The sequence below is a fragment of the Paroedura picta genome, chromosome 1 (assembly GCF_049243985.1).
Source record: "Paroedura picta isolate Pp20150507F chromosome 1, Ppicta_v3.0, whole genome shotgun sequence".
In the NCBI taxonomy this organism is placed as follows: domain Eukaryota; kingdom Metazoa; phylum Chordata; class Lepidosauria; order Squamata; family Gekkonidae; genus Paroedura; species Paroedura picta.
Window position 1 is genome coordinate 104,444,191 of NC_135369.1, and position 12,382 is coordinate 104,456,572.

Here is a 12,382-nt window from a genome sequence, read left to right on the forward strand (position 1 = left end):
TGAATTGTTTTGAAATGCATGGAGAGCTCTTTTGAGTACTTCTCTATGCAGGTATTTGCTTCAGATGCAGCAACTCACATCACTGTATGAGAGCACTGATCATTTTTCATTTGCCTTTCAGGGGAACATTTTCTACGCCAAAGAGGACACGGATACAGTTTTATAATTTGGCTCATAAGAGGCCACAACTTTATTAACAAGTGTTGGCTAGCATGGGGAGAAAATCCCGCCATCTTGGTCACAAGGCAGCCAAATATTAAGCTCGGCAGGTATCCCGGTCCACCTGGACCCCCCCAGGCTTCCCGTGCCCCAATGACCTGCTGATCAATAGGGAGATGGTGGAATTTTGGGTCCCATTGAGGCGTGAACCTCTACCGGTTCCCCCCGCCATCTGGAAATGTAGCCTTTCAATCCTGGGATCCCTCTTTTCCATGAAAAGAGGTCCACCCAGTGCCACGTACCCATAGCCTCTTATGGAGGCCCCCTCCAAAAGCAGTCCAGCACGCAGGCCTGGTCTGCTCACCAAGGGATCCTCCTTATGCTACAAACCCGCCACTGAGCTGGGGAATGGAAAATCCCATCCCCGCACTCCCGCCAATGCAAATACCATCACATATGTCTCATAGAGCATGCCTAATATCAGGTAACCACAAGCCCATTCCCCACTCCATGAGATGAACTCCATCCTGCCAATATATTGGCCACAACCTATGGCTAATACCTGGATGAGGCACCGAGGAAGGGAACAGGCAAACTTCAACCGTCCCTTCCTTTACCCAGCAGCCCCCCACGCAGCTGCCCCCCAGGGATTTCTGGGATGAAGTACCAACCAATCCCAGCATTCTCCCATGTGTGGGGCTTCCCTGCCATGGCAAATGCAGCCGGGGTAAGTCCCGTTTGCTCTTCATATTAATACTTTTGTTTAATTGAAACTTGGATCATACAGAGGAAAAAGACCATTATAGATTTTTGTTGTAATAATAATTGCTATCTTCAAACAAAATCTACAACAAAAGTGAAAATCAAAAACAAAAACAAAAAACAAATTTATTGTAGCGGAAGAAATTAAATGATTCACCTATAAAGGGACTAATTCTCCCATAAAATTGACCTTTATTTTAAAGCAGAAGAAATTTTTTTATTGCAGCTGAGCGATCAGTTAAATTTTGTAAAATGGAAGAATAGATCAAGTTTCACTTAGATTGGAGATGCCAGCACCTTTATTGAAACAGTTTGATTCTTGAGTGGCTCTTGAAAGCGTTGCAGCCAGTTTGGGAAACTCTCTGTCTGTTGAAGTGGGCCTGGACGTTTGTGTGAGGAAATTATTCTGTTCCCCCCAGGGAAAGGACTGAGACCTGCAGACATACCCACATATCATTTCTTCCCTTTACTCTGCTCACAGCCTGGGCATGAGATTATAACTATGTTAGGGAAATGTGTTGGAAAGAGGAAAGGATTAGTAGAATGAATAATCCACATGACCCAAAGGAATGGCCACATCAGTTAGGCAAATCCTTTGAGGGAGAGTCTGATGATAGATGTTCAAATGTAAGTATTCAGGAACAAGAGGAACTCAAAAACTGCCTGTGGTAATCAACAGTTGATTATTAAAGCCAATAAATCATGTCCCATGAAATAATAATATAATTGCTGAGGCCTGCTACAGTTGCTGTATGCATATGCTTTTGAAAATAAGGTGAACAATCTCTGTAGCCACTATAAATGCAATAAAGCAAATAAGCTCAGTGGCAGAAGAAGGGACCAGACTCTTGTAAGAATAACATGCAGCACAATCCTGATGGCTGCTGTGGTGGAGGCAACTAGAGGCAAGCACAAAAATGGCAACTGGTCAGTACCCTGAGGAGGACTTCACAGACTGGAGCCCCGGCAGCACCACCACAAGGGCCATGACTACAACAATGTTGTCACACACACAAGTTGTCATAAAAACTCAATGCCATAGCTGAGACCGAGAGGGGGGTCCAACCAAGCATGGGGTGGCAGCTACAGGTAACCAACCCCGGGGCACATGAGAAGTGCGATAAGGGGTGCGATAAGGGGTGAGTATAGCACTGGGCTATCCTTGCTGCCCCCATCTCCCCTTTAAAGGCACAAGGTTTCACAAAGCAATATGAAAGCAGCAATAAGAAATGGGGGATGAGGGCCACCCTATGCACTACTCACTGAAGTATGCCTGTGCCTAACCATGCCCCATCCTGAGGAAATGGAGCAGGCCAGGGATTGCCAGTGGCAGGGATTCCCCCCTCCCAGTGTCTCAGGCAGTTTGTTGTGGCTGACAATGGGGGCCACCCCTGTGAAGAAGAACACAGTGGCAGGAGCAATGGAGAGCAACACATCAGTCAGCCACCTCACTGCCATTCTTACCTGCAACTGTCATATTTGTGGTGGCTGCCTTGTTGTTGACCTCCATTTCTTTCTGGCTTACAACCGTAAAGTGGGTGAGGGGGCATGACCTTTCAGGAGTCCAACAGAGAGATAATCTGGGGGCAACAGGTGGACCTGCAATGGCCCTGACATCTCCATCCTCCATGTCAATTACTGCAACCACGTAGGCCGGCCTCCCCAGTAGCTCTGACACTGGAATGCCCTGCACCAGCCTCTTCATTGAGTGAATTGCCTGCAGGCACAATAAGGCTTTTCCATGATGCAGCCTATTTTACTCTAGCTAGCAGGTTGAAATTGGGTGTAGTTCTGGTCGTCTCCTTTTGTCATGGAAATGGCCACAATCCTTTTTCATTTGCTTGTTGTGATGAGCAGAGAGGTCCTTGTATTGTGATTTTATGCCAGGCAGGGAGGAAAAAAGTAAGCCAAAATAGAGGCATGCTGGCAACGTGTACTCAGAGATTTCCAGTTAATGCATTTCAGACAGCTGTGAGAGAACTTTTCCTATAAAAATGCAGAACAAAATTTGAGTCCAGCAGCACCTTTAAGACCAACAAGGTTTAAAGCTTTTGTGTGCAAATTCCATAATAAATACATAATAAGTGTGAAACATGCTAGTGGGGAAAAAATACCTTCCTAGATGTGCAAAGCCTAGTGATTCTTACAAACATGGTGAGGGTTTCATTTTAGCATCAACTAGATTAATATCCCCAAATAGGTTTTGAACAGTAGACTCTTAAGTAATTAAAACTTCATGCTCTTTTCCCCGTCCATCCAAACATAATTTATGAAGCATAAAGCAGTGGCCGAACACAGACACTGTGGTTTGTAGAGCAGATACCATTCAACTGTGCACTCTGACAGAATCATTCCATAATTTCTTATCTCTAATCTGAAATTCACTTGGAATATAGTAGTATTTCATCTAATGGTAAAGTTGCTGACAGCCCCTGTTCCATACCAGCCAATCATGAAAACTACAAAATTCACCCATCTGCAAGGAAGGCAGAGGTCTTTATTTATTTGTTTGTTTATTTATTACATTTATGTACTACTCTCTCCTGAGGTTCAGGGTGGTTCACCATGAGACATAGTTGAACTGGAAACGGTACAGAGAAATCAATGGCTACAAATAACAGTAAGAACAGTAAATATTAAATAACAATAGAATAGTACAGTAGTACAGTAGAACAATAGAACAATAATTCATAATGGCAGCATACTGATGGACCCGTGGTTGGTCGGGACAAATATTGAGTTTCATGGGGGGAGGGGGCTTGGGAGCCCAGTGGAAGGTGTTGATTCTGGTATACAGAAGGCTAGGATACAGTGAAGACACACTGAAGTTTCCCATAGCAGAAAAATCAGAAACCTAGTCCTGTGGTAAGTGGGATAATCTCAGAGCCGGCTTCTTAGTCTGTTCTCAATTTTCCCTGCAAGACAGAGTCCAGCTACATGAACATGTCTAGGCAATTAATTTGAACCCAATACATCTGTTGTGAGAAGACTTAACAAATCAATAGTTCATTCAAACATTCTCCCTGGTCACAGAAGGAAAACTATACATATTATTCATGATACTATGACAGAGTGGATAGGGTTTGTTAGTTCTTTGAGCTAGGCCCCACACCATGGCCGAGAGTCTCCAAACTTCCATAGTCAGGGGCTTTTTGCACGCCTTCAAAATCGCACAATGGTTGCCAATTGAAAACGCTATTGATTTGCCATAACGCATGACGTCGTCGACAATCTGCCACACACCTGAAACCAATCTGCAAAAAGCGCTTCCTTGTAGCGCTTTCAAGGAAATCCCCAAAAGTGGATTCACCCTCCGGAAAGCGATACACTCCTGCAACCAATCTGCAACACTAGCGAAAAAGACCTGTGCGTTAACATTGTTGCGGTTTCTACAAAGTCCCTCCCCCTGGCTCTCTTATCTGATCTTCCGGCGAAGCGATTGCCATTTTTTTTTCTCCGAGCGAGCGGGGATAAACGCACCAGCGAGCCTCTTTCTGTTTAGAGGCTTCCCTGGCTTCAGTCCTTCCCCTTTAGTCACTAAGCACAAACCACAGAAAAGCCCGTTTGCAGATGTATTTTCCCATTAATTTTTACACATTCATTCAGCCGAAAATCGGGCCCGTGAGAGGGGGGGGGATTTTTTTTTTCACTCGGAGGCAGCGTGGCAACGATCAAACGATCAAACGACAGCTCAAACACATTAGGCAGCTGGATGGGTCTCTCCGTTGCAACGAATCTACACAGATTCGTTACAATGGGTCTGTTTTTTTTGTTTTTTTTTTAAAAACCTTTCTTAAAGGGAAAGGGGCTGTTTGGGAGCATGCTAACGGCTGCCCATTGGCTGCTTGACGGCCAGGGGCGGGACAAGCTCGGCAATAGCGCTTCCTTTCTAGCGATTTTTGCCGAGACCGGAAGCCTGTGGGAAACGCTACAAAACGCAACTGGATTCCACTACAAAGGCAGGTATGCATAACGACGAATTCCACTATTTTAAATGGTGATTTTTCATTCAGTGACCAATTTGCTACAAAGATCCCGGTGCGTAAAGCCCCTCAGTCTTGCTGCTTGTGATTGGGCATGGTCTCTTAAGAGCCTATTGCTGTTGCCTGGCATTTCTCCTTGCAGTGGCCTTTCTGAGGCTCAGCAGTGAGGTAGCAGAGATACCCACTGGGCAGGGCAGCCCCTTGCTGGTGGGAGCAGTTACTTCAGTAGCTTGGGTACAACTTCTAGCTTCCAGTGATGCTATCAACAAGCAAAAGTATCTCTGTCTTTTGTGAATTAATTAACCTTCATCCATTCCATTATCATCTCCAAACACCTGTTCCAGACATACATTTCGAGACGTATATCATCAACATATTGATGATATTCTTTTGGATTTCTCCATCCTCCTCTCAGATCTCTCACTAGCAGCCTTCCTTCACTTTAGTCTTAATCTCTCTTCCTTAGCTTTTAAGCCTCCATCCTTTTCCTCCACAGCTGATATATAGGTATCCTTCCTGTCCTTTTTGTGATCTATCCGACCTTTCTAAGAACATTGCATAGAGGGCCTTTTTCCTTTTCTTGAGCTTACTAAGAGTAACTACAAGCATTCCCTTACACCTTTTCTAGGGAAAAGATTCTAGAATTTTGCCTTGGGGACTTGATTTGTATGTACAAGAGGCATATAAATATTTTAAATAAATAAAATTGACCAGGGCAAACTTTTAAAAAACACATATAGCCATTTAAATGAACAAATTAACTCAATTACATTACACAAGTCCACTATCAAATGTAATGTTTGTGAGAGGGCCATGCCTTCTCCTATCTTCCTCAAAATTTTTAGGGGGAATCCATTTTGTCAGGATTCAGGAATATAGTCATGAAAAAAAGTTATAACTGGAAATAGTTTGGGAGATGATATATTTCCTGTGGCAACCAGGAACACATCTGTTCTTGCCAACAAAAACAAGCTACATCTACCAGGCTTTTTTTAAAATATAGGGCTGAAAGGCTTAGGATTCTCCATATCCAAAAACTCCTAACATATTACCTCATACCATTTTTTACTTAGGGGAAAATTCCTTTTCAACTCCAGATGTGTTTGAAGAGGAAGGGGAAAGCTTGCCAAGCTTTCCCACACAATCTTCCACACCATCCAAAATACCTTTTCCAGCTGTGATTGACTCTTCTGTTTCAGAGGGAAGGGAGCAAGTCCTATCATCTTTAAGGTAAATGTTTCACATTAAAATTTTCAATATATGTTGCATATCGGAAGCTGTATAATATCTTGATACACATATATGCAATTAAACACTTTTACAGAGACAGGCTCTTCAGATAGTGCCCTGTTCATCTGAAAGAAGCAATCATTACCACCATCTCCTCTGCCAATACTTGTTCTATAGAATACTATAATGTCTGTTAAATTCTGGCTAGTACTTTTGAACTGGCAGACTGAGAAGGTGTTGTGTTTTGCTAGAAGATTTTAAGTACACTTAGCTCTAGAAGTTAGAAGATGACGTCAACATCAAATACAATGGAGGATGGTTGCAATTTTAGTCCAACAGTGAACCAGACAGTGTGAAAGTTAGATGAATACCCAGTTTTTGGTTGGGTCTAATAAAGAGTCCAGATGCTAAGATAGCTGCAATATAACATTTATACAGGGCTTAACTAAATAACCAGTCATTTATTAATTAACTTTATAGACCTCATCTCTAGTATAAAGACTCTTCAATTGACTCACAGCATAGAAATAAATCAAGTCACAAAACTGATACGATCATATAGCTGAAGTAAACAGTAAAAGAAACAGTAAAGAAAATTTCTACCAAATCCCATAAATGTTATCAAATTTTGAGGTCAAAATTCAAGATTTAAGTCTGAATTTAAAATAAGATAATGTTTGAAATTTATTCAAAATTCTCTTTTTAGCAGTATTTTTAATTTCTAGCTATTTATTATTTCCCCAACAAGGTTATATGGTTTTCAGACTCTAGTTTTGTATATTAAAATCTTCCTGCAGGATCCTAGCAATAAGCAGGGCTGACCCAAGGCAATTTTGCTGCCTCAGGGAGATCAGGGTGACATGAGTCATAAAGACAAACTTTAAGATCTACAAATGTGAATATGCAGTTGGTCCCCAGCACTAAAGAAGCATGACTGACCTTTCTGGCCCTGGCCCCAGTTTGGTGGAATATGCTGCTGGCAGCCAGTTAGGCTTGGATGGAACTACCAAAGTTCCTCAGGGCCTGCAAAACAGCACCATTCCACCCGGCATATGGCTGAGGCCAAGACTCTCAGACAAACTGCACCCCCCCCCCACCCACCATGAATATCCTATGCCACCCATATATACTGAGATGGAGCATCATTCATTGTTGCAGGTTTATATTCGGAGTTTAAATGTTGTTGCAGAAATCTGTTACATACCACCTTGAGTGTGGATGCAGAGAGGAGCATTTAATAAATTGATTAAATAAATAAATAAATAAATAAATAAATAAATGAATAAATAAATAAATAAATAAATAAAGGATTCTAGAGTTTGCCCTCCTTCTCGGCAATGAAGGTGCAGCATGGGGAGGTGAGTGGCCTTTGCTATTGGCTGCAATTTGGGGGAGGGAGGGAGGATGAGCCCCAGTGGTGCTGCCACTACCATGAGCTCATTTTAGACCCAGGTGACACAGAAGTAGAAAATATTGCTGTTTATCTTCTGCATCCTTCTCAAATGGTGGCAGCCTAAGGGGACTTCTTTCATTGCTTGTGAGTGTGCCATTCCTGCCAATAAGGTTACCCAAACCAGTCCCTGAGCCTGGCCTGTGATGTGGATAAATGGTGATGGAATAATGGAAAGGTAAAGAAGGAAAGGTAAGAAGGCCGTTTCTGACCAGGTGAGGAGACTATGGAGAAGAACATCTGGCAGTTAGGCAGACTGGTTGAGATTGAGGAGCCAAGAGATGGGGGAACAGGTAGGAAGACATGGAGGATTTGAGCTGGGAGGGAGAGTAGGACAAGAATGGGTAGTAAAAAGTTCCAGTAGATTACTTTTGTTTTCTTGATGCTCAGCTTGCTTTGGAACTTTCTACTTCAATCTTCAGTAGTCATTTCAAGTCTTCACTATATTCTGTCAGTAATGTGGTGTCATATCTCAGTCTGTTAATATTCCTTCCACCATTTTTACTCTGCTTTCATATAAATCTAATCCTGTTTTACTTAAAATATGCCCTGCATGCAGACTGAATAGACAGGGAGATAAAATACATCCTTGTCTGATAGCTTTGCCAATTGGAAACCATTCTGTTTCTCTGATTTCTGACCAACAGTAGCCTAACAGTAGCCTCTTGTCTGGAGCACAAATTGTGTATCAAATATTGTCCCCATCTTCAAGAATGGGAGAAAGGAGGTTCCAGGTAACTACCGGCACATCAGATTGATGTCTATAGCTGACAAAATTTTAGAACAAATAAACTGTCGGTTCTTAAGCAGCTAAAGTGGATGCCTGTAATTACTAAGAGTCAGCATGGCTTTCTCAAGAATAAGTCATATCAGACTAACCTTACCTCTTTTTCTGAGAAAGTTATTACCTTGCTGTATCAGGGGAATGCTGTAGACCAGCGGTCCGCAAGCTTTTTGAGGTTGCGGCCCATTGCCAAGAGGTGGGGGGAGAGGGTGACCTGGGGCCCTGCGCATGCATGGCAGCCCTGTCAAATGCGCATGCATGGACCTGCTGCGCATGTGCATTTGTGCCCAGTGGGGCACAAGCATGCACGCATGGCAGTTTTGTGCATGAGTGGGGCTGCCATGCATGCACATTCGCGCTCCTGGCGGGGGCACAAACACACATGCATGGCAGCTCTGTGCATGTGTGCATGTGCGAAACTGCCACGTATGCTAGCACACATGCGTCCCCACCGAGCACAAACGTGCATGGGTGGCAGGTCCACACATGCGTGTTTGCGCCGGCAGCATGCCGGGAGCTGTGCTTCCCTCTCCCCCCCCCCCCACAGCAAGAAGCTTGCCAGGCCACGAGCTAATAGGCCGCTTCACCGACCAATTTGCTCGCGGCCTGGTCAGCTTCTCGCTGTGGGGGGGGGGCGGGAAGAGGGAGCCGTGGTCTGCTGCCAAGGCTCTCACAGTCCGGCACCGGGCCGTGGACTGGGGGTTGATGACCCCCACTGTAGACATAATTAACTTGATTTCAGTAAGGCTTTTGATAAGGTTCCACATGATATTCTTATTGACAAGTTGGTAAACTTCAGGATGGATCCTATTACTATTAGGTTGATCAGGAACTAGAATCATAGAATCATAGAGTTGGAAGGGGCCACACAGGCCATCTAGTCCAACCCCCTGCTCAACGCAGGTTCAGCCCAAAACTGGTTGACAGATTGCACCCAAAGGGTGCTTGTAAATGCTTCATCCTCTTCTTGGAGAGGAGTGATGAGTGGAGTGTCTCAGGGATCTATTCTAGGCCGTGTGTTATTCAACATATTCATATATGATTTGGATGAAGGAATAGATGGGGTGCTTATTAAATTTGCAGATGATACTAAACTGGGAGGGGTAGCAAACACACCAGAAGGTGGAATCAGAATGCAGGATGATCTTAACAGGCTAGAAAACTGGGCCAAAATGAATGAAATGAATTTTAATAGTGAAAAATGTAAAGTTCTGCATTTAGGTAGGAAAAATCAAATACATCACTCTAGGATGGGTGAGACTTGTCTTGGCAGTAGTATGTATGAAAAGGATCTTAGTAGACCAAACACTGAACATAAGTTAGCAGTGTGACTCAGTAGCTAAAAAGGCAAATGGGATTTTGGGCTGTTTTAAAAGAAGTGTAGTGTCCAGATCACACGTGGTGATGTTACCACTTTACTTCACTCTGGTCAGACCTCACTTGGAGTACTGTGTTCAGTTTTGGGCACCACAACTGAAGAAAGATGTAGAGAAACTGGAGTATGTCTGGAGGAGGGCTACAAAGATGGTGAGGGCTTTGAAGACCAGGTTGTATAAGGAAAAGTTTGGTCTGTTTTGCCTGGAGATATAATAACCATTTTCAAATACTTGAATGACTGTCATGTAGAAGATGGAGCTAAATTGTTTTCTGTTGCCCCAGAGGGTTGGGCCAGAACTAATGGGTTAAAATTAATTCAAAATAATTTTTGGCTAAACATCCGGAAGAAGTTCCTGACAGAGAGGTTCCTTGGTGGAACAGACTTCCTCAGGTAGTGGTGAGTTCTCCTTCTCTGGAAGTTTTTCAGCAGAGGCTAGATAATCATCTGACAGAAATGCTGATTTTATGAACTTAGGCAGATTGTGAGTGGCTGGGCAGGTAGCTGTGAGTTCCTGCATTGAGCAGAGGGTTGGACTACATGACCCTGGAGGCCCCTTCCAACTCTATAATTCTATGAAACCCTATGGAAAGCCTGGCCTAGTACATGGGTTTCTTCCTGACCCCATACTTTGACAGTGCACCCAGTTCTTTAATTTTCTGTCTAAAGGTAATACCAGTACAAATTTTTGTCCCATTAGATTTTCCATAATCATCTCTGCATTTTCCTTACATTTTGGTCCATTGTGAGAATAGAAAGAAAAGGCAGGCGACACTGTAACAGAAACAATAAGAGAAACAATGTAAACACAAACATCTCCATATGTTTTGTAGATCTGTATAATTTAAAGATGGCATAACCTCAAATAAATAAAGGTCACCTGGAATAATGTGAAATAAGCCATTTTTACACTGTAGTATGGCCATATTACTTGGCATAGATGGTCCTGGCTAGCCCCAATCTCATCAGACCTTGGAAGCTAAGCAGGGTCAGCCCTGATTAATATTTAAATGAGAGGCTATCAAGGAAGTCCATTGCTATACAGAGGCAGGTAATGGCAAATCATCCCCGAACATATCCTGCCTTGAAAAGCCTATGGGGTTATCATAGGTTGGCTGAGACTTGACAGCAAAATAAAGAGGGGAGGGCCCTGGTGTGTATGATTAAAACATATTTGTGTTTATCAAGCGGTGGTAGTGGTGGTGGAAATCTGTTTTGCCAATTTGATGCAGAAGACTGTGGTGCATAGGAGTTATTAGCTAGCTCTTAGCATGACGTCTTCCATCACCAGAACAGATGGGGGGGGAGTGAGCAGAAAGAGGAGGGAGAAGACTCATAGCTGGCCCAGCATTCAATTTGCTGATATGATTGTCTGTTTTTTCCTATGTGATACTGATTTCAGCTCTGGCTAATGGATGCATAATGAGCTCCATTATTACATGACTTCAGTCTTCAATCCTGGAAACAGCAATATACATTGTGCTGAAATGTCATCCCATATACAAATCCCACCCAAATAGCTGTTAAGCACGAGAATCTAGACTAGTCTGATCTTGTCAGATCTCAGAAGTAAAGTAGAGTTGGCCCTGGTCAGTCTTTGGAAGAGAAATCAGCATGGGATAGCAGGGTCATGACTGAGACAGGCCTCTGAATGTGTCTGGCCACTAAATCCCACAGCTGGAACTTGATGGGGGGGAAACATGGAGAATCAACATTAGTGTTATTTTATTATTTTATTAAATGACAGCCTACGTTACAGGCTGTACGTGAACCTTCCTGCATCTACATTAACTGGAAGAAAACCAACACAATTTCCTCCCTGAAGTTTTATGTCCTTCAGACAGCATTCCCACACTGCCCTCTGCTGACAAGTTGTGAGTAGACAGCCAATTCTACCAAATTCCTCTCGATAAGAAAAACAGAAGATATATGCTGGGAACTACTGCAATGCAGGACTAGCTTTTGGAGTTTTTTTGTTTTTAAAGAAACCAGTCAACAAGAACATCTCACCACAGTTCTGAACAGAGAGGAGAGGGAAGTGGAAGTAATTTCTAAAAACCACTATAATTACCCAATAGAATTTCAGGAGCAGGGGAAATATTTTGTGGAGAAAAGTGAACAAACACAATTGAAGAAGAAGAAGAAGAAGAAGAAGAAGAAGAAGAAGAAGAGTTGGTTCTTATATGCTGCTTTTTCCTACCCGAAGAAGGCTCAAAGCGGCTTACAGTCGCCTTCCCATTCCTCTCCCACAACAGACACCCTGTGAGGTGGGTGAGGCTGAGAGAGCCCTGATATCACTGCCCGGTCAGAACAGTTTTATCAGTGCCGTGGCGAGCCCAAGGTCACCCAGCTGGCTGCATGTGGGGAGTGTAGAATAGAACCCGGCAGGCCAGATTAGAAGTCCACACTCCTAACCACTACACCAAACTAGACCAAAAAGGCTTGATAGAAAAGAGGAGAGACAGAGATGAGTTCCTAACTACATCTCTAGCTGAAAGAATAAGACTGAATGAAGAAGGAGGAAATTGCCTTAAGATTAACAATTTGGAGACAGAAAAGAAATGGCACTTAGCAGAAGAGAAGGTGCTGATCTCACTATCCTGTCTAATTGTCTTCCTTCTGCACCCTTCAGGGTATTC